The sequence below is a fragment of the Protopterus annectens genome, chromosome 5.part0 (assembly GCF_019279795.1).
Source record: "Protopterus annectens isolate FY-2018-M chromosome 5.part0, PAN1.0, whole genome shotgun sequence".
Lineage (NCBI taxonomy): Eukaryota > Metazoa > Chordata > Ceratodontiformes > Protopteridae > Protopterus > Protopterus annectens.
In genome coordinates this window covers 851,416,103-851,441,074 of record NC_056735.1, presented here as the reverse complement: position 1 = coordinate 851,441,074, position 24,972 = coordinate 851,416,103, and positions in this window count along the sequence as shown.

Sequence of the window (24,972 nt, the reverse complement as noted above, 5' to 3'; positions counted from 1 at the left end):
TCATGTCATGGACTGCCACATCAACTGTTGGGCCAAGTTCATATATATGGGGGCAACAGCTGGATAACACATATGTGCCCTTGTACATTCCAGAGTTAAAGTGTGTGGTACACAGTGTTCCTTGCCCTTATACAGCCTTTTATGGTGGGGGGGGGGGGTTCTATGCCATTAACCTAGGCTATGGCACCTTTTCAGGGATAGAACTATTAGGATGAGGGTTATTCAGTGTGATAGTGAGATGTTAGGTTAAGCAATGTTATGTACAAGATACTGTGACATTAACAAAAGTGCTACTTTTCCCTCTAGGACTTGACTACAGGGTATAATTGGAGGCTGCTGAACTACATCTGCAATTGTTGATTGTTACGTATCCTGAAAGCAGATCCTGTTTCTACTGTTGTACTAATTGAAGCCCTTGGCCTAGACAGCATAGTATAGTATATATACACATTGCTTGCATCAACTGTTTATGTGGGCCTTGCATTCATGACTGATTACATATTTCAAACCTTATGTGGTGTCAGTACTGGCATACATTTTTGTACAGTACAGGAATAAAGGTTATCTGTGTATACATACCTGTGTGTCATGTCATGTCCTTTGAATTGTGGGTGGGTATATGTTTAATTTCAGTATTCTCATTTGTGGGAATGGTTGCCACACTACACATTTCACAGGTGCCAGTTGAAGAGCTTGTGGCTGAGGGATATACTTTGCTCCCAGTACTTCCACACTACTTCTACATATGTATGGCTACTGATATCTTTTGTTTGTGTATATGTGTATGTACCTATATATATCTCATATGGCTATAGCTATATATATATATATATATATATATATATATATATGTATCTATAGATATTTACATCTGTATATACACATATAACTATATATATATATATATATATATACATATGAACATATGTATGTATCTATATACAATTGATGTTATATGATTATTTGTGACATACATTACTATATATATATATATATATATATATATATATATATATATATATATATATATGTATATATATAGCTGTCTGACTACATTTACAGATATATATCTGTCCATATGTCCATGCATGTTCGGCTCATATTTTGGCCTGTTCCTCATTCACTTGACAATTGTCATGGATGATCGCAGCATTGAAGTCAGTCAGACTTCATTTCCTTCTACATATGTGTTCTAATACATATAACTGTACAACTAGCAACATTTTAAATGTATCAGAACATTAGTTGACATATATCCCTATTTGTACCCACAGTGTGGCATACTTTGTCCAGACTTCTTGCATTAACAGGTTATGTGGTATGATAATACATTTCCTGTACTGTTGACTGATTGTGCTGCATGATATGTTTGTGAAAAGTTCAGGGTATGTACATCTGCCATGGTTTAGTGGTAAATCACTTTGTGTATGGAGTGCAGGGTCCTGGGTTTGAGCTTTGGAGAGGCAGTTTATTTTGTTGCTGGGCAGAACAAGGGCTGTTGGCTACAGAGTGATTAAGGCACTTTTAAGCAGTTGTAAGCTGGTTTGCGTGAGTTTGCATGACGGGAAGCACTGCCACCCTAAACTTATGTTTTTTTACATCAGCTTCGAATTTCTCAACCTGTGTAGGCATAGCTTACCCCCGCGCAAACCTGCTTACCGCTGCTTAACAGTGCTTACTGCCAGTTACCCCCGCACTAATTCCTTTAAAAGAAAAGAAAAAGAGGTTAATAGGGCAGTGGTGAAAAATGAGGAACAAAGAGGGAAAGACAGTAGGGAAAATAGCTAGGCATGTGCAGGAAGGGTTAGGAAAGGTCCATAGCTGCCCATTTCTTCTACAGCAACAGCTGTGTATGTACACTATATTTGCAGGTACATTTGGACCCTCAAACCCCTGGGAGAGGGGTGAGGACAACATATAATCATTGTGATGCCAATTAGACCAGATTACATGTGTCCAGTGGACACGTGTGCAAAATGAACAGCTATGTATGGGGCGAGATTTTTTTGTGTGAACAGATTGCCCTTTCTTTTTTTTCAGGTGATAGTCTGATGTTGGGGAGGGGTAGTAGGTATATTTGGGGAGGTAGGCTGAGTAGGTTAACAGACAAGACACACAAGATTTATACAGGGCCAGTATATGACACATGTGGGGGGTAAACACCTTAAATGGAGAGGGGTGTTTGGAAGTCGCAAGCCCATGAGCCCCCAACTGGAAACAGTGGGACTGAGGTCCCCACCTATGGCAAGTCACCACTTCACCTTCACGGCCCCGAAGGTGGCTGTGCTGGGGGCTGTGTAGGAGGGGCAGGTTCACCCTCTAATAGTGCCACTCGGCCCTCAAGCTGGCGTAGTGCTCTCGATATTCCAGATCAAGCTCCTTATGCACCATGGCCTGGACCTGTTGACAGGTGACAGGTTGCCCTCCTCACCCACTCCGAGGGGGTGCAAGCCCCATCCCCTGCAGCGGTTACACCCGAAGGTGGTGCAGGGCACACGGAGGAGGAGGTCCCAGGCTGGGCCCCTGATGTGCTGGTGCCCGGTGCCATAGCCAGCTGAAGTGGGACAGGTGGGTCCGTTGGGACCGGCCTTCCCATACGAGCTGTGTTGTCACAGGTTTATGACAAGATATGAGTTAGTAACAGTCAACAGCATTCAGGATTAGTTATAACAGCATTCATAGGTATTCCCATTAACCCAACACACCAGATTTAACACAGTTGCAGAGCAAGCAGAACATATGCATATATGGAACAACAGTAGTCATTACAGGAGCATGCAGGTTTCATTGATGGCAACAGGCCACCAATATGGGTGTATTTTCACATGGCACATGCATAGAAACAAATGTGAATATTTATAAACCATTAGGACATATGTCCCAACAAAAGTGTGGAGTGTACACATACCAGTTGAGGAGTGTCATTGGGTTGTTATGCATATATGGTAGGGGTGAAAGAGAGAGTTCAATTAACAACTAATATATCCTTGTAGTTTTCACAACATTCTTAGTCACTGCAATGGTCTTTCCCTTACATATATTATTACACTACACAATGGCCTTATATTGTACACTGGTATGTTTATAAATTATTATATACGTGACCTGTGTCTTACATAGAGGCGTGACATGCTGCAGGTGTTAATGCAAAATATGTTGAGAATTGCTGCCATACACTTTGGGTGAGGTGCTAGAATGACAGGTTTGTTTCCATATACATTCTCTGACTATGTACACATTTGAATATCAGTTATATGTCATTGACAGCTGCCTACAATTCTTGGGACATCACACTGGATTTTCAGGTGAACAAGGTACCAAGCTGATGATGTGGGCCATTCATCTGGACATGCTGGACAGATTGGAACAGTTGGGTATGACTATGCATACAACTTATATTTTGAACATTCTAGCAAATTCTGTATTGTTGTTGGGTGTAAGTATGCATACAGCTTTCTCTCTGAACATTGTATCAAGATGTGTACAGTTTTGGGGTATGATTATGCATGCAACTTAGTAGCACTCCCAGGATTCAAACCCCTGCTATGTGTGACAAAATATCATAGCTAGCATCACAGTACACTGTCCTATCAGGGAATTGATGCAAAGCTTTCAACTGTTTTCTATCTAAGTCTTCCTAACGTGTACAATATAAATGACCTCTTGGCACTTCCAACATTGTTATGCAGGACTTCATGCCCATTGTATCTGCATACCACAGTGTGGGTGACACTGCTTAAGATATAACATTACTATTTATAGTATGTAACAGATCAACAACATATGAGAGAAGAGTAAACAGAAGCAATCCAGGGGTTATACCTTTATTCACAGACTATTACACATTTATTTCTACTGGTACACCACTTTTTAAGGCTCTTATATTTATTTGTTATGACAGTACATGCAGACTGATTACTAACTTGCCTCTTGACACAGCCTTTGCAGCCTAGCATCATGGGCTTGCTGGTTCACAGCCCACTCATCTGCATCTGTCAGAGAAATGCAGTGATATTTAGTCATACCTATCCATAGTATACACAAGGTAGGCAATTATTTACTACTTAGTAAAATGAGTACTTACTCAGTCATGGGGCATTAGGCATCTGCCAAGACTCCTGGAGCCACTGTTCCAGTACATCCACCCTCCATCGCTTCAGGTCAGCATGGTGGTGCCTGACCTGCTCACCAATCTGGTGGATACCTGTGGCACTGATGAAGTCACGGGTGAGACTGTCCCAGGCCTCCATTTTATACTGCGAGCCCTGGTACTGGCCCTGCAATAGTCTCTGATCATGGTGTTTTACCAGGAGCCATACCATGATTTTTGACTCCTGGATGCCCCAGCGCTGCGCTCTAAATCAAGTGCCTTCACCCACACCAACCATTCTGCCTGCAGTAGGAAGCTGCAACCAGTTATGGGTAGTCTTCTCACCTGTGGGGTTTAAATACAGCCATTTACCCTCACTTCCCCATGACTGGCCAGTTCTGAAAAGGCTAAGCTATGGGCAGACCTGCATGAGGTTGGCACTGCTTAAAGAGGTATACCACTAGGCAGATTGAATTGGCTCCCCTACACATTGCTTACACTCACTGACTTGAGCTGTGCTGCGGTTAGCATTTCTTAATAGTTAATTAGCACTATATTTGCTATTTGGCAATGATTTATTCTTCATTACAGGTTATATATGTGTCTGGTATCTGTGATTCATGTGTACATACACTGTATGGGGACCCGGGGGCTTCTACACTTTATTACAATAACACCTCAAATCTATGCTTATTGCAGTACTCCAGTTCACATATTTATGTTCTGTCGCAGGTTATCCAACATCACACTGTACATAAATTCAGTTCACATGTTTGGTTTGATTTTGCTGTGGTGAGGATTAATTTGCTGATACCTCATTCATATCTATTGCTATGATGGCTTGGTGGTGAACTACTAGGACTATAGTGTGCAGAATCCTGAGTTTGAGCCTTGCAGAAGCAGGTTATTTTTTTGCTAGGCAGAACAAGGGCCATTGGATCCAGAGTAATTAAGGCACTTTAAAGCAGTTGTTAGCGGGTATGCCCGGGTTTGTGCAATGGTAAGCACTGCTAACCTCCGGTTCAGTCTCGTACACTCAGTTAGCTTCTACTTTGCTTAATCTGTATAGGCAATGCTTACCCCCACACAATCGCACTTAGACACACTTACTACTGCTTATTTGTGCTTAAACCTGCTTACTAGTGCCTTATTCATTATGACACTGACACTTCACATGTGCATTTCATGCAGTACTCCAGTTCACATTTAAATGTTATTATGTAGGTTATACAGCAAAAAGATGTAAATATATGTTCATATACAGTTTTCACATGGAAAATGAGTGCTGTAGTGGGACTCGAACCGGGAATGTCTGTTCGTTAAGGGGACATTCTAACCACTACACTACTGCTGTGCTGATTTGTTTGCATATATATTCCTTGTTATCCTCTTCAGCCTTTTCAGCTGCTTTAACCATAGCTAAGTGATGGGCAAACACACGCACCTACGGTTAGCTGTACTTGGGGTGTTAAAAAAAATGAATACAAGGGTTTCTTCATTTTATTTCAGTGTACTGCTGCTGCTGAACACATGGGGACTGTTGGTGGAGATATCCGGACACTTATGACCAGTCTTGATCATTTATTTACACTTTCTTCTGTTCTACTTTACAGAGGCATGTTTATTCTGAGAGCTCTGCTCTCAGTCATGCCCCCTGCACTCATCCACACTTAGTGTAGGATTTGGAGCTCAGGCAGCGTGCCTTCATTATTATGCATGCTGTCCTCCTCTTAAACTGCCGCTTATGTACAGGACTAGTTTAGTCCTGCATGGCAGATTAGTAAATCCGGGGGAATGACTGACCTAATAAGGGCTGAGTAAAAGTTGACAATGACATCCCTAGATCTAGACACAACTCTTTTGTTTATAAGCTGTACAATATTGAAGGACTTTCTTGCAACAATAGACATGTGTTAGTCAAAAGTTAGGTTACTGTCCACATAAGTTCTCAAATCCCAAACAGCTGGGTCAGTTCTTAGGGGTATATTGTCAGTGTGGTAGTTCCCTGGGATTGATAACTATCCAAAGGATACAGTAATGCATTTTTTGGGATTTAGTTTCAGACCATAATTTTGTCACCAGTTATTATTCGGGACATATCTTCCTGCAGGATGGCTAAGTCATTTGGGAATTCAGTGATTGCTACTAGCTTGCAGTCATCTGCAAACTGAGTCAGCCAGAGCCCTTTTGTACTGGCTTTTACTTCAGAAAAGTAGATGCCAAATAAGAGGGGTCCCAAAACAGCACCCTGGGGAACTCCAGTAGTGACAGGTCTTTTTGTAGAGATAACTTCCCCTTTTTTGAGTTCCTGCATCCTATCTGTAGGCCAGTTGGCAATCCAGATGGTGACAGAGGTGTTTATTCCCACTTTAGCAGTTTAATTATATTTATTTATATGCAGATAAATAAATAATACAATTTTAAGAATGACATTTCTGAGCAGTCTTTTAATTTTAGCTAGACTGAAAGATAGCAGTCTTTAAAATAATAGTGAAACATTCAGTCCATAATATTTCAGTGATTTCTACATAAACATCTATAAAGAAATGTGTTCTAAGCACTATGAAATACTGAACAACCTTTTGCTTTTTGTTTTAAATATTTTGTGGCAAATTTTAACTGCCCAAATGAACTCAAAGAAAGTAAGTTGTAGCAAAGAGTCATCAGCCATTCCAAATATATTATATTTATCTATTCTGTACTTAATTATTGTGTAGGAACTATACATAAAATTATTAAACAATAAAATTTTCTGAGTTCTCTTTTGTATCCATAATAGCATAAATTAAAAGTTTTTAAATATTTTAAATTGTTTCCCTTTCAGGAAAAATGAGTAAAACTTTCAGATGGCAGGTGTAAAATTAAAAGTATAGCAGTATTACAGCAGAATGCAGTCTATCTCACATCACTATTTAATAAGACTAGCCACTACTGAATGAAGTCTAAGACACATATTAAATGTGGTCATATGTAACTGCTTCATGCTTGTCATAATTGTAACCTGCAATTTTCAGTAGTGTTTTCTTTCCTGTCAACTGCTCAATTTTCTTTTCAGAGAAGAAGATTCTAAAAGCTTTTTTACTAGTACTGCACTTAAATCCTATGAGCTCAATCATGTTATTACTACTTAGTTTTAGATGTGCTGTCAGAAATATCCATTGGTGCATAATGCCAGTTTCCTCTGCTATTCTGCTGATGTCAGAGAAGACACAGTACAAGAAGTGAAGTAAGGAAAAAGGCTGCTTACTGGTATAATATCTCTCTCTCTTTCTCTCTTCCTATGTGTATGTATATATATATATATATATATATATATATATATATCTATATATATATATATATATATATATATATATCTATATATAGACTGATAACTATATATATATATATCTATAACTATATGTGTGTGTGTGTGTGTGTATCTATAACTATATGTGTGCGTGTGTGTGTGTGTGTGTGTGTGTGTATGTATATATGTATATATATATATATATATATATATATATATATATATATATATATATATATATATATAATCTTTATGGGTCTAGGGCACATGCTCGACTAGCATTTGTCCAAATCACTAAACATGGAAGACACATACACGAAAGCGCTTAACATCGAAAAGCGCTTCCATGTAGTAAAAAAAAAATCTACATTTCTGAGGGGCTTTGCCCCTGCACTCTATGTGGGGGCTGTGCTCCCCAAACCCCCCCACTTTAATATTTTCACTCCGAGATCGCACTACAGTGGGGAAAAGGGAATTTTCCCTTACCCACACTGTAGTCCGATCTACGAAACAGGCGCACTTATACGGAAGCACTTTCCGATGTTAAGAGCTTTCATGTATGTGTGTTCGATGTTTTGTGATTCGGACATATGTTAGTCAAGCATATGTCCGGATCCCATATATATATATATATATATATATATATATATATATATATATATATGTAGATATATATATATACAGATATATACATACATATGACTGCCTTATGTATAATCAAACTTATTTAATGGCAACCAGAGCATCCCAAGAAAAATAAGATTGACCAAACATAAAATTGAATTAAAAAAGTATTAAACAGAAAAACAGATTACTTTCCCGCTCATTAAACTGAACCCTGCCTCCATAACACTAGCATCCAGTTTGTCTGAATAGTGACAATGCTACATGAGTTTTTTCTGTAATGTACTGAGTCGGGTTAGGGTTGGATGGGGGCAGGGTTATAGTTAGGGTTAGCAAGCATTATTGAGGTGGGTGCCCAGGGCAATTGCCCCATTCACCCCATCCTAGCTATGATGACAGGTGTGAATTGTAATCCATTAGTACAAAGTGCAATGTGACCATCCATCTGGATTTTCAGGAATCCCAATCACACTGTCTTGTCCACCACCAGGTCTTCCCTCTCTGTATCAGAGCATTCAAGAGATGGAATACACTGGCTAATTTTTGGCAGGAACCTGTTATAGTACCAGAGGAAAATTAAAACAGCCAACATTTGTGTCATGTCTTTGTGGCCTGGAGGCATTAATTATTACAGGACTATTTTCTTTATACCTATATAGATCCTGACATCAATGGTATGACCATAGTACATAATTTTGAAGTGAAGAACTTACAGTACATTTGCAATATATTTCCAAAACTCCATAGTCAGCAAATCTCTATGAAGCAGCCTAAATATTCTTTCAATGCATCTCATCATATTTTTCCATTATAGGGATGTCATCTAAGTAACAGTCTGTGCCAGGACACATCTGTAGTACTTTTCCATTTGCAAGTATCCTTCCATCAGATCCACCATATAGTTAACCTGTGCAATTTGTAAAAAGTCCTCAGATGTGGATAATAGGTACTGGTCAGTGCCTACAACTGTATTAAAAAAAGAGTTACCTTAAAATCATCATAGATTTTTACATTGTCATATAACTTGGCTACTAGGACCCCTAATATTGCTCCAGGGCTCAGCTGATCTTTACAAAAATTCTATCAGCTTGCATCACAGCCAGATCTACTTCAACGTTCTTGTAGATTAATATATAGAACATTAAAATCCTTATGAAACATTGCTTTAGTGTTCTTTTCCAGTACTATCTTATCCGTTACTCAGTTTGAGGGTGACTATTCCTTCTACGAATACAAGTGCTGCATCATCCAACATATTTTTTAACCTGGACTCCAGGTTGTCTTGGCTTGGGGATGTGGCATGTGGCCTATGAAATTACCTGCATTCCAGTTTTAATGCCCTCATCTGTTTGAAAACGTAAATACTGGCCCATGGGTCTAGACTGCATACAGCTCCAAAATCACTTCTTGGATATTTTCTGGACCCCCCTCCCCCCATTAGGTCTTATACTGTTTATCTAACAGTAGTACATCATTGTCATAAAACTCTCACTGTGGTATGACAAATGCAGCAGAGATATTAACCATTTCCACAATGTCTTGTTTGCTATTCATGTCTGGAGTGACCATGTGGCATGCCTTGTATCTAATGCAGCAAGGTAAAGTTCCAAACTCCTCAAACCTTGCGGCTCTGTTGTTTCATTTCATACTTGTAATAGGGGGTGTAAAGACCTATGTTACCTTTTGAACCACATTCTAGCCATTGTTCATGGTATCTCATTGTCCACATTACTTTTTGTGTGGCAAACACTAGTTCTACTTTTTTATATTTCCAATAGGTTTCAGACTTAACCCTACACTGAGTTGGTGATGTGAGCTTCTTCCACTTTGATGACATTGCTCACCATACCCAGTGATCACATGCCTGACCATGGCAGCCATCCTAAGCACAACAACATTCACTCCCATCAACGGTTCAGTGATGCCTCTTATGGTTATATTTCCAAAGAAACTACACTCTCAACTGCCATTTTGAATGTGAGTTCTACTTCATTTAAAAATCTTTGTTGAACCCATTAATTCTGGATCCAACATAACAAATGATCTCTCAAGTGCATCATTTAGGCTATCACCAATGAGGAAGTGCTTAGACAACTTTATTCAGATACACACGCGCACACACACACACACACACACACACACACACACACACACACACACCTGAAAAGCCAAGAGGACCAAAGTAAATGACATGATTGCAGATATAGTATAAATTCAGTGAAGTGTGTCCCACATAAAAAAACAGAGAAAGCCGTCTTTATCATAGGATCATAGGAAGTTACTAGGCAAATGGATCTAGGGCCCTTACAAACCTAGCCAAGTTCTTCCCTTATTTTCATGATAAGCACCTAATGCCCATGTCCAAGAGGGACACAGGTGGAACTCCCCAGGGTGAAGTTACAGTTACTCATCCAATCATCCAGATTGCGTTTGAAGAGGGCCAATGAGGTGCTCTGTTTGACATGAAGTGGGAGTCTGTTCCAAAGATTTGGTAACCTTTGGAAGAAAAATCTGTCCCTCCAGCAGGTTCTATTAATGTCACATACATTTGTACTGCAAACACACATAGAGATAATATTCAAATACAAAACAGCTGCTACTTGTGGGCTAGAACAATAACTAATATAAAATAAAAAAGAAAATTCCATATATAACTACTGTTCAGAAGCTGCTAGTTAAATTTCAGATATTTGTAATTTTTATACTAATATCTTGCTAGAAAAAAATGTTATTTACTCACATTTTGACTATTGCCACATATGACCAAAACAACTTCTTGGCTGCCTCCTGTCAAAGGGATCAACATCTGCTAGGTCTATCTTGAAGAGGATGCCTTATGCTTTTACTCATCTAGTCCCAGCATCCTGACAACTTAGAGGCATTGCATAAGTCGTGGCCCCTGCATTAGCTGCCTGTATGTCCCACAATAATTTCTAGATATCGTACTGCCTCAATTGCACAGCTCTGGTATTAACCTTACCTTGTTATTCCTATAGCTCATCAAATTAAAAAAAAAACTCTTTGAGGAATGACAATGTGTTTGTCCCCTAAAGCAAACACTGATAAACCAGCATGTTCATTTTACCACCATTCCCACTCCAATTGCTTTTATGAACACGGGAAGGGAAACACACAGTTGCCACTCTCATAGGAATATGTCATACTAATAAACATTGTAATAGTATCAGGTTCTTAATTACAATATAGATTCCCTATTCTTAAATTGTAAACATACCAATAGATTTGTAGATTCATAAATATTCCAAAGCTGGTGAGTTTCATCACCCTTCTTGCTTTGCCAGTATCCTCCCTTTGACTGCACTTCTCGTCTCTAGGAGAGAAATATGAATTGATCCAGGATTAAATTTAAAGGGTATATTCAAAATGGATGCTCAGATTTCAAATCTGAATTTGAGTCCAAAACAATTTACCTTTAGGGTATCACACTACTGCAAGCAGTTATCTGGTATTAATTCTAAGAAAAGGGGTCTGGGTTTTCAAGCCACTTGGCTAATGTGGAGTTGTGGATCACTGTACCCAGTTCTAGAAATGGTCAGGCACAAAAATCCATAGGACTTTGAAATTGTACATTAGCATTGATTATCAGAGTATAAATGTCATGTCATAAAAAAGGTGTTTCCCATTCAACTGAATATGTTTTTTTTTTTTTTTTGGAGTAGGTAGGGATCCACCTATATGCCAGTTCTGGTACTGCTGGAATTACATGGTGTAAATGCTATATGTTAGGAATTCCAGTACTAATACACAAAAAGAGTTTTGCTGAGACTAGTCACGGCCAGATACAGCTCAAGGCTACCTAGGCAGCTATCTAAGGCCCGCTGCTGTCTGTTGAACCCAGTCATGCAATAAGTAAATACATAAATAAAAAATAAATAAATAAATAAAATAAAATTAAACTAAGCATTTCTTCTTATATGGCTACAACATAAAAAAAAACAGTGTTCTGTACTCTTGAGAGACAGAATTTCCCCCTCAACATACAACACTCCAATGTAATTCATTGGCTGGAGCTGGGATACACACACACACACACACACACACACACACACACACACACACACACACACACACACACACACACCAAATGAAAAGACCAGGACATTGGCAGTGCTTGATTTAAATATGTAAGCAAATGGGAGATGAATTGCTTTCAGCAATGAAACGGACCACTTTTAGCAGCACTAAGGGGAGCTAGGTTAACTGTACTAACAAATAGCAAATGTGAAACAATTGTTTATATTATTATTATTTTTTTAACAGATTGATGGAATTTTCTCAGCAGTGAAAAAAACTTTTTTTTTTTGAAGCAACATAAAATGAACAATCAGACAAGCCCAACAGACATAGGTGAGAGCATTGTATTAACTCTCTTCCACAACAGAAGATGAAATCAGAGCATTGTGTTATCTCTGTTCTGCAATTTAGGATGGAATTAGGTATGTGTGTGTGTGTGTGTGTGTGTGTGTGTGTGTGTGTGTGTGTGTGTGTGTGTATGTGTGTGTGTGTATATGTGTGTGTTCAGTGGGCACTTCTTGTTAAGTAACTAGCTCAGAATCAAACCTTGTATCATACATAGAGCGGTCAAGAGCCTTAATCCTCACATCAACTGCCACACCTCCATTAATATTTTTTTTCTCTTTGGTACATCACTGAGGATTGCAGCCAGTCAATATCAGACATTACAGTTCCACAATTTATGTGGTTCAAAAAATAGAAGTTGATGGAAAACCTAATTCTCTGGTAACTTTTAAAGTTATTTACAGTAGTCTGGTAATATCTGTCTCTAGTTTTGTAGAACATCTCTGATTTTGCCTCCTATTTATAATCTGTCCATGAGCAAGTCATTTCACCAGACAGTGCTTTAGGGCAACTGGAAATCTGGGTAGGCCTCTCAATGGCCACTTGGATTGTAATGAACAGGAGCATCATTATATGAGCCATGTTTTTTGGGTGTGATCATTGGTTTCCTTAATGTTGGCAGTGTGTTTATTTAGCTGCAAATAAATGTAATAGCAGGAAGTCTATGAGTTTAATGTTAATATTTTAACTATGAAAATGTTTTTAATTTATCTTGCTTTTTGTAGGCATATAGGTGTGAAACACACCGTGTTTGGGTTAAAATAGTTTGTCTAGCACAAAAACCATTGGAAATGTGAGGACTCATTAGAATGGGTCCCAAAACAAGGCTGAAAGATCTGATTTGTATATACCAATTTTGAGGTGCTATTTCTGGGAATATTCCCTTTTCTTTGAAGTATGGCTGGAAGTGATTTATATAAGTTTAGGGCTCCCGCTTGCAAAAAAGGAGATTTAAGGAGAAGAGTGATTTTTGAGATTCGCTCGACTCCTGTGTTTTCATTCTTTTTTTTCATCTTTTTGGAATTTGGCATTTCAAGTGCCTACATTTCAATAGGAAGCCATCTAGTGCTTAGCAGAGATGAGTAAAGTGCATAGTTTGATTCTGTCCGTCTTTATTTGCCTTCTATGTGACAATCCCAAGTTACTTTACCAAACATTAATCCTGGGCTGATCCTGAAAATGAACACTTGTGTCCAGTGAGGTGAGGCTGTTAGTGTTAACAAATCCATTGTACAGGATTTCAGCAGTTAGTTAAAAAGTACTATTTGGCAGTTAGCACAGAGGATTAAAGCTCTGACTTGTTAATGAGCTGCTTCTTGTGGCAAGAGTGTAGAATTTGAATCTTTCCACCTTCATTTACCTACTGTGTGATACTCAGAAAATCACTTAACTAAACAATGCTTGAGCTCTGTTCCTAAATGGTCTCTGGGACTGTATGCCTAGTAACCATGAATCTGTTGTCATTGTTTGCCAGCCATTCCCCATTGCATAGTTCAGGAAATGTTATGGCAATATCACTAGCACATATTCCTTTTAATGTGACGTATGCAATTTATTCCTCAAGGGCTGCAGGTACTGCATTTGTAGAGGAAGCACTGAAATTAAAATGTATTTGCCAGCAGCAACCTTTGTATTAGTAAAAGTTTTCTTTAATGTGCTATTGAGCAAAGGCTGCAGTTAAAAGGAGACTAGAATATTTTGTTGGTGTGTTAATTTAGTTGACCACTTGCATTTTAATGTGGTCTGCCTTATGCATTATATATCGCTCCTCTATATTTAATGCTGCTAATTTCTTTTAGTAGCCAAGCTGATAAAATATGCAATGCTGTAATTAATCTGTTGTTAATGATCTAGTATAGAATGCATTTTATCAGCATAAAGTCTGCTTTGATTTATTGCCACAAGAAGGTAAGGTAAGTATAGTAGTGAAATTTCATATTTTAGCACTCAAGACTTCAAAAATCACAACACTATTTTTAGTTTTGTTAAACAACATTTATACATTTACAGGCATGTATTTCATTCTATAATCTTCAATTTGAAACAGAATGATGATTGTCGTATTTCTTTGTGTTATAGTATGAGATAAATGCTGACCTTGGCTAGTTGATGTTCAGGTCACTCAAAGAATGTTTATATAATCTTTCCTGATATTAAAAATATGTCTCCTGAGTTGTGGCAACCCTAGATTTTCAGTCCACTTTGGATAAATGACTTTTATTTAATGGTATTTATTCATTTATATGTGTCTGTTTCCAGGTCAGCAAAAGTGAATTTGAGCAGCAGCATTACAGGTGTTGAATGTTAGTTGTCAGAGGAAGTTCAAATAGGGTAGTAGAAGAAGAGACTGCAGGTAGGAGTATGGATAGAAAAATATTGTAGGGGCTAGTGCCTTTTTTAAAAATGCATATGACAAAGTGAAGAAACTTTCTCTGGTGTGATATTCCTACATTCCTGATTCTAACATTAATTATACTTCCTACATAATCCAGTCCCCATCAACTACATTGACAATGTAATGTTTTTATTTTTTTGTATTTAACATTTGTTAATCTGGAAAGTCTGATTTGGAGCAAATCAATTTTCAGAGAAGGCTTGGGGAGAAATACTCCAGATGCATGCCTTTGTAATGTGAGAGGAAACCAGAGCACCCGGAGGAGGCCCACACGAATGCAAGGAGGACATGCAGACTCCATACAGATGGCATGCCAACTGAGCATCAAACCAGAGAACCTCTTGCTGTGAGGCAACAACACTACCACTGCACCATCCAGTGTTAATTTGTATTTATTATTTTATCCTGTATAGTAAATTCCAAGAGATAATACATGTTCTTTGTGAAAAATATATCATGGTCTGTATTTTCACTGATGGATATCTGGGTCAATAGCACTGTGGTTAAATGTAGTCCTGTTTATTTTTCCTTGATAGAAATCTGAGTGATAAAAAAACATGCTTTATTTGATCAAGTGATGACTTGAGTGAATATGTATTTGCATGGAGGGTCTATAAAATAAAATATTGCCACAATATCTTACTTAACAAATCTACTATATTGCCTAGGCAACCACCATAAATTTGAGTGACTGAGATGGGGGTTGCTGTGATAGGGGATTGTCATTTTCCTCCAATATGCAGCAGTCTCCAAGGTCATCCCATATTTAAAGGTGCATATAAGGAGTTCTCCACAAAAAGTTTTATTCCAAATGTTTTATCTGAGTTGTTGTTTTCTTGATGCATTTTAGACCTGAGTTGTGAAACAAGCTTATAAATGTTATTTTTTTAAGCACTGCTTTACGGATGAGATCTTTGTTTTCTTTGAAATTTCTTGACATTTTTTCTTGGTTTACTTGCAAATAAAAGCAGTCAGGTTCAATACTTCAGTACAAAATAAAATGTAGTCCACAGTGGCTCAAAGTTTTGCAAATATTGTTGTGGCTTAATTGGAAGACACATTTGTTTATATTCTTCCTTCTTTCAAGAATGAAAAAACTTATTTTAGATTTATTGATGACATTTTTTGTGGGTGGAGGTGCTGTGAAAGAGTTGAAAGATTTCTAGTGTTGATTTCTTACACTTTTTTCTAATCTCAATGTCATGAATTTTTTAGATGTGACAATAAAAAGGAGTCTAATAGTGCTGTGTTTTGTGCACAATTGTTTTGGAAGGAGGTTGCCGGTAATTTCTGCTTGGCTTATAAGAACATTCACTCCCCCCTACATAAACAGAGATGCGGTAAAAGGACAGATACAAACCCAAAAGAGTTACTCCCAGAAGAGTTACTACTGAAAATTATATTTTTGAAGAGAAAATACATGTGTTAAGATAAATTCCAAGAGAGAGAGAAGTTTTCCTACTGATCTTATAACTGGATATGAGTCAGAAACTTGGATTCGAAGAAAATCACAATATTGTCCTGTACTGGCCCTATGTGTTGGTGTGAGACCAACAAGTTTAATGAAAGTTTGTTTCCATTACATGCAATTTGAATACTTCAGCAATTGGGGATGACATCCTACATAACAGAAACATTCTGACAGCTAATGAAAATGCTAGGAATATTGTAGGAGCTGCTGTTTCACAATAATATCACATATATTTTACAGGAACAAAGGATGAATAGTCCATTTGATGGAGGTTTTAAAGTTACATTTTATTATAACTGATGTGGATAATGCAAGTTTCTGAGCAAATCTACCATGCCTTTTGTATTCCTACTAACAGATCTTAAGAAGACCAGGGCTATTTTAATAGTGAATCTAAGTGTAACATTTGTACATCTGGATGCATGACCTGTGATGCACTTTATGCTGGGAAGAATAAGCAGGCTCTAAAAAAGAGAATTTATGAACACAATTAATCAATTAAGACATGATGTAAAGAATGCTTTATTCAAACATTCCACTCAATGTAGCAGTTTTAATGTCTTTTGTTTTATGTTTTAGATGTGGTAGAAATGGACTTTAGAGAAGAAGACTTTTATTCATTTTTTTTGGAATGCAAAGAATACAACTGGCAAGTGTATTTAAATTCTGCAGTGGCACTTGGCTTAAATGACATTTTAAATGTTAAAACATCATCAAAGAAAAAAGCTGAAACACTAAACATGATTTAGGTGACTTTATCATGTGGCTGATCATGAGATTTATTTGTGTGTTTATTTATTTATTTATTTGTTCATTATTTAGTTTGAGTGATCAGTCTGATAATGTCCCTGGTCAAGGGATGAAAATGCTCACTGGTGTAATAAAGCTGAATTCTGCCTGCACAACTACTTCTATTTTTTTTTAATTTCATTGGATCTTGATAAGATAGATGCCTCACAACATTTATTAGTACTGTGTTTCTTTAGCATACAGAAATAGAAGTGTTCAGTCTACCATCTCAGTTGACAGTGGTATGATGTTCTGACTGTATTAATGAGGGGACAGGTAATCACCTATGCAATGTGATAAGCAAAAACTGTGGTTTTATGTGATAAAGAAACATCCAAGTAGATGGAAATGAGAACTATTACTGGATATAAAAGGAGTGTGAATTAATGCTTAGTGTAATTTTATAAATTATAAAGCAGAAAGTATGAAGACATGAAATATGTATTATTATTATTTAGGAAAATTCTGCTTACTAAACTTGATTTTATAACATGCCATTTTTGCTATAAAATAGCAAATAATCAGTGTCCTCAGCAGTGTTCTGCCTCCTTCATTTCAGTGGGTCTATGCTGGTATGCAGTTAGGGACATAGCCAAGATTTATGGTATTTTATGCAGACTTCTAAAATGTAACCGCCATCTCCCAAAACTGTACCCCTGTCCCCTATAAATGCACAGTAGAGCACAGTTAAATTTTTCACTAGTGCAATCAATCAATAAATAAATAAATAGGCAGTTGTAAAAAAATATCTCACAAAATAGATAGCCATAAATTGATACATTTGCAAGATTTTTTACTTAAATTCTAACACATTTCAAAGCTCAAAATAAATAATTATTAAAAAGTTTACATCCTGACATAACAGACATAAGCCTGGCTATGCCCACATTTTCAATTTCCTTTTTATGAAAGTATTTTGAAAGCATTACTAGAATGTAAATCTGGTATTCAAAGAAAGTTAGGAGATTGTGCATTAAGTATTCATGCACAAGGTGTGTTAACTCAAAGACACTGAGCATTTAAAGTACAATAGAAAGACTGTGTAGCACATGTAAATGAGTACATAATGGCATGCAAATGAAAAAAAAAACATGGAAATGGACAACATGAAGTATGCAAATGATGAAAGTCAAGAAGGTAGACTTATTCAGAGGTGTATGACTTTCTGTGCATGCAGCCACTCATGGTTAACATTGAAATCTTTAGAGTACATGCTGGGTGCCATTTTAAACATAGACTCATCAATAACTCAACACTACATGTTGGCAGCTATTGCCTGAGCAATTGCTAGTAATGCTATGCACTGTGGTCAACTGCACCGTCAAGGATGATACAGATGGGGAGTGGCTAAGATGTAGACTGGCTGGCAGCATCTTTTCTCAGCTCTACACTCAGAAGATATTTCTGACAGGGAATTTTAGAAACTAGATATTGTAGACAAACCTATTTTACTGAATTACTTCTACTAATATCACTAGAAGTCTACATTGTAACATTTTGACTTTAATCATTATTTTTCCTGTCAAAAATAAGAAGGAAGGTATCTGAATCTACTGAAATGAGCTTTTCTAAGAATACCACACAGGACCAGATGATGAGAAAGAAGATACAGTCTTTATTAACTGCTATACAAGACTTAGTGAAATTTGACAAAATGAATACCAAACTGGACACTTTTGAAGAGAGATCTACAAAACAAATACAGCAGCTACAAGAAATAATGACACAACAGAAGTCTCAAATAGCTGACAGAGAGATGCCTAAATTATAATGAGGGCAGACTCTCAGAACAAGATCTTCAGCTACATTTTTTATCAAAACAAAATGCTTCATTACAAAATAAAATAGAGGATCTAGAGAACAGGTCCATATGAAATAACCTTTGTATGTATGGGTTGCCAGAGAAAACAGAGGGAGACAACATGGTGACTTTTCTTACTACCTGGTTACCAGAAGTTCTATAATTGCCTGAAGCTCTTTTATGGAATTGAAGGAGCCCATAGATCCTTAAGAGCTCCTTCATCAATCATCAAATCAAGAAATCACCCGAGATCAATAATAGTAAAGTTTTTTTCATCACAGGATAATGAACTTATTTTAAAGATAGCATGGTCAACTTTTCCAGTTAAATACAAAGACAACATAATCAGATTTGATAAATGAAGTTTGGCAACAAACTAAGTTGTCCCGGGACATCTTCATGGGGGGGTTAGGTTAATATTAGGGGGACTTAAGTGGGTTGGGGAGGTGAAAAGGTTAAGTGGAGGCAGGGATGGTTAGGAAGAAATGAGATAATGATGGGGAGGGGCTTAAGAAGTTTAGTCTAGTGTAGTCGGGTTAAGCATTCATATTTTGGCGTGAACTTGCTACATGCAGGGACTATGCCCAAGACGACCAGGTGGTAGTGCTGTGTGGAGGTAGGCCGTGGAAGGTATTTTGTAAGTTGGTACAGCAGACAACAATTCACCTTGTGGTACAGCATCATCTCCATTTATTAGCAGATGGAAGGGGGTTGCAGTCATAGGTCTTTTCTACTTCAGCTAAATCTGTGTGGCTTGTTAAAATGTGTGGTTCTGTTATGGGTCATAAAGGAACTGGGAAAGGTGAAAGGTCTTATCTATACGTGCATTTATTTTGTAGATGGTAAAATGTGTATTCTGGGGATTTGATGGCTGGAATATTGGATACATTTATTTATTGTGAAAGAGAGATCGACTTCTTAATAGGCTGAGAAATATTTTATTCTGTTGGCGTAACACAGAGAAGTTGACCTTTACTGGGCCAAATCCACGTGAAATATGTTATCTTTATCAGTGTCCTTATTTCATTTGGAAACACTGCTAGAATATGGTAGTGGGCAGAGAATGTTCTTGTGAAAGCATTGCAGCTAGGGTGATGTTAAAATTGCTACAAGAAAGTTTGCAACTTCTAGGGTATTTGTTCTGGCAAACATTGAAGGTGTGATTGATGCTAGGAAATTAGAAAGTGCACCACGCACTGCATCGCTCACGTGGCACAATTTTTTTTTCTCCTTCTCCCGTAGTATAATGGGAGTTGTATTTGGTAGTGGTTATAAGAATTGTTCAGAGATGAAGAGTGCTGGACGTATGTTTTGGTTTATTTATTTTGTTAGCAATTTGGAGCGTATTACTTGGGATCGAGCTTGTAATGAGAATTCCAGTAAATGACTGGACAGTTAAGTGGTTAGCAGCTTATTTTCAAACTTTGGTGCATTTTGAAGGTTGGGGAAGTATAGTTCAACTTTCACAGCAAAATAGTAGCAGTGAAACTGCGGAGTACTACAGTTTCATTAAATTGTGTTGTCTGAAGTTTGTTGCACCATGGCAGATAGTTATTGCATTGCAAACTCCTTTTAGTTATTTATAAATAAATATTGATGTTGGTTCTCCTTGGTGATCCCAGCCTGATGGCCCTTGGGCCTTGGGAGGTTGGCTCGTAGCATTAAGGCTACAGTCAGGTGTTGTTGACTCATGGATGGCAGGCTTCGGACAGGCCACATTGCTGAGCATGCACAGTTGCTGGCACAGAGTAATTGCCGGTTAAATTTTAGCGCCATCTGACTCCACAGCAGTATAGAGCCTTTCACTCACTGGTATGTCAGTGGATCTAATGGCCAAGTGGTAGACCACTTGAGTCTTGGTGTGCTTTGTTACAGGAAAATTAAAAAAAAATATATATATATTTTATTTATTTCGGCTAGTCCGACTTCATGACAAGTGACATTCCCAAGTTGAAGTCTAACAATTTGTTTTAAAAATGTTAACTAAGCAAATATTACAGTCACACAACAAAATGTTGGGATGGTCATTTTATATTATCAGCAGCATTACTGATTTCGAGGAATGTTCCTCATCTCTGATCTTAAAAAGTTTGTGTGCCTTGAAGTTCCACATTGAATGGGTCTGCATATATTCAGTGTTAGCAATATTTAACTGACAGCATTGTTAAATGGAACAGAGTCATATTATTTCATTAAATTTAAATTATCACATTTTAGACATCCTATTAGCTCCTTAGTGAAGTTGTTCGCAAGCCATTAGTAAGTGTTCCACATGTTGCCCATTTATGACAGGCAGGGTTTCTCATTTTGGGAACAGTATGTTGAGAGCTCTAGTTGTTCATCCAAAATGCCAGTACATTACTCAAGCTATAAAGGTGGGCTCAAACCTGTGGAACTATCCAGTTTGAGTTTTAAGTTGTTAGCATCTGAGGAAGGTTGGCCACATTTGACAAGTTTGCAGTTTCAGATCTTATATTTTTGCAAAGCGCTAGAGACTTCAGAAGTTGGATTAATAAAGTGCAAGCTGGTGATTTTACTTATGTTTGTCTTTTTTGTTGTATTTGTACATCTTTGAGAGTTTCTTGGTTCACAGTTTCGTGGGGTTTTCATGGTGCTTTGGTGGTTTGCCTGGGTAGTTCGCAGTTTCTGCCTGGCTGCTTGCCGTACCTAGTGAGGGTGGGTTTTAAGGGCTCGTAGGCATGATTGCTCTCGGGATGCACTCAGTTGAGCCTGGTGGCAGCTGCCACTGTAATGCATGGAAACTTACTGTAGCTGGGCTGTGGGTTGGGTGTTTTTTTTTTTTTTATTATTAGAGCAATAAGGGTACAAATTCCTTTAGACCATCAGGCATACCTCTCAATGCATTAGGAAGCCAGAACTCACTTAGCTCACAGATTGTGTTAGTATGTATTGTTGGCTAGCTGGCTCATTTTATCTTAGGGATGACCACAGTACAGTTGCGATGGTGGAAGGAGTAAAGGCTCGAGCTAATGATGACGGAAGTCGCTAAATGACAAAGTGTGCAGTCAGCATTTGTGGAGCAAACACCACTATGCTAGCAGGGGGTGGGGATACTTCTCGGGTTGCTGTCGGTCAGAAGCAGAGTAGGGGTTTGAACGGTGGACTGGAGGGTGTTAATGGGAAATTCTTGATTATCCAAATTTAGGGGTGTTTGTGAAGTGTCCAGATTTTAATTAGGTAGTGTTGTGTGGGAATGCAGGTTCAACGCAGTCAATATTTAACCATTATGGTAGGGTATAGATTATCAGGCAAATGACACTAAGGGGACTTGGTAATCCTAGCCGTGCTGCAGATACCTATTTGCTTCCTTGTCTTTACTTTTCTTACACTTAAGAGGGACAGGTGATTCCCAGATTATTTTCCTTCCATCAGCAGGACATGAAAAGGGGGGGCACTTATTAAGGGCTCAATTTTTGCAGTTTCAGTCACTGTTTTGTTGGTGGTGGGGTAGGTTTGGTGAGAGATTTAGTGGATTTTGTGTATTCAGGAGGTGTATGCCACAACAGCACAGCATTCTTAGTCATTCAGGTGGGTCAGAACTGTAATCAGTGAAGTCAGTGGAGAGAGGCATTCTTGATGATAGAGATAACTAAGGGAGGTCAAAATGAGGTCAATGTGTCCTGCAAGCACAGTAAGGCAAAGCTGTCTGGCCAACAGCTCCTGCTGTATTGGTAATCATTCATTGGTTCATTAATGCATAATTTTTAGTTTTATTCTGCAGAGACTGTGCATATTGGTTTAGCATATGATGCCAGGTTTAGGGGCAAACCATTACAGGCTGAAGTTTGCAATAATGACAGGCAATTGAGTTTTGGACTTCCTGGTATTTGTGTTTAGGTAAGAATATTGTCAGAGTCACATCTCATTCTGACTGGAGTGTCAGTGGTACATTTCTTCCCAGGTTGGCAGGATAGGTTGTCCTTGAAGATGTCTTGGAATGTGTTATGTACTTTGGATATTTAGACTACTCTATCTGTGGAACAGGCTCCCCATTCATGTGAAGCACAGTTGTCCTTGAAGAGGTCTTGAAATGTGTTATTTGGAAGGTGTGTTATGTATTTCCAATGTTTTACATGTCTTTTTCTTTCTTGCAAGAGTACCAGGGGTGGCGATACACAGTGAATTCAAAGATGATGGAAGCAGTGGTGAGCAAAGATGCTACACATGGGGAGCTCAAGGTGGCAACAGTTATTGACTGAAATTATTAGAGAGCAGAAGGCATCATGCGGTGGCTTGAAAGGGGATCTGAAAGGTAACGTTTTGATAGTTCGGATGTTTTGCCACCTGAATGGGGCTCAAAGTGGGTCTGAGTAATCACCTTATTAAGACATATTAGAGATCTGTGTTTAATAAGTGGGAGTTGATTATTGCATTGGTATAGGGGGCAAAAAAGGAAGAGGTAGGTAGGGGGGCCGAGGGAGTAATGGGTGGGGACAGTTATGGGGAGTGTGGGGAACCCACGGGATGAGTAGTTATGACATTCATAGGAGCGCAGGGCTTATTTGGCTAAACCCCTATGGCCCTTGCATGCCAGTGAAGTTCAACCCTTGCTTCCTTAAGAACCTTGGGGTGGTTGTATTTACTCATTCAGTGGTTGAACCGTATTTAGGGGAGGACCAATGAAGTGTTTGACAGGATGCTGGAGTTTGTTCCTAATGGGTGGTGTCTTTGGGGGTGACAAATTTGTCCCTTGAGTAGGTAGTGTTAATGTTACATAACAGGTTAAGGTTTTACAGAATACCACAGGGATCATTTCACTTGGTGTTTGAGTCAATTTTGTGATTAGAGTCTTAAGAAGCATGGTAGGTAGGCGGTTGGTGGGGTAGTTTTAAAACTGGGTGCGTTGCTACAGGGGAGTTAGAAGGTTTAAAGGAAGCTTGTTGCAGGATAAGGCTGTGGTAGGACAGGTCTTAATTGCCTACTAGTGGTATAGGTAATATAAAGAAAGAGCTCTCCAGGGGAAAGGTCAGGGCCAAACAGGGGTTAAGAATGGTTTGGTAATGAGTGAATTGGTGGTGTTTATGGTTGGGTATGTAGAGTATTTTGTTGCTGAGCATAGGCGGGTTTTCGGGAACTAGGTCAAGGGTTGCTGGTTTTCTGCCTGCTAAGGTAGGACATTAAAGTTGGTGTTAGACTGTTCCCTATGGTAATGGAGTTGTTGCACATATAGAACTGGGTAGTGGGTAGGCTAAGGTGATATGCTACGGTTAACAGGGTTTTGGGTGTGAGACTTGCTACTAGTTTGACTGGGTGCTGTCTTGAGTTCAAGGGATTATAGTTTGTGGTTTTGTTGTGGTTATAGGCTGTCAATACATTCAGATTGAGCCATGATTTCAGCTTTTCAGTGGGCTAAAAGGGTATCTGTTCTCTTGGCGTGGAAGTTCTGGTGTTACAACAGGGTCATGGTAATCCTACTTTATTTAGTTTCATTGGGTGTGTTTCAGTGATGGCACGGCAAAACGGTTTATGATGGGATTCTAAGGTGCTTTAGAGATGATGGCTACACCAAATGATGTTTGTTTTGACTCTTCCCTTTATGGGAAGTGGATTGAACAATTTTGGGTAGAAGGGAGGCTGGTTGGCAGAGAAGAGGGATAGGCTTGCCCTCTTCTGTTCCCCGTCTGATGTCTGGATGTTCATTTCAAGGATCTAGGAAAAGGAAATGAGTAGTTGGAGGAAGCTTGCTGAATAGATAAGCAAGCTGAGGTAAGGATGGTGCTTATTTGGTGGAAGGTAATTCAATGAATGGTGTATGAAGTGAGACGGGACGCTGCTTCATATGTAAAGTAAGTGAGTAGAGGTATGGACGCTGCTTACTGGGGCAGGGTGAGTAGGTATGTTGCCCTGATTAACATTACAAGGATGTTATGTTGTATTTAGAATCAATTATATCATGAATAGTTGTAATTGATAAATTTGGTGATCAAAGCTATGTTATGGAAATTTAATAAAGGTCATCAAAATGTCATTTGGTGTGATGTATGTTATTGAAGGGGACCGGGACAATTATTATTCTGCTGGAGTTATAACTGCAAGAAAAGAACCTCTGATAAAGGAATTGAAAAAAAGCAACTTAAGGTGCACCTGCTGTTCCCTGCAAGAATAAAAATAT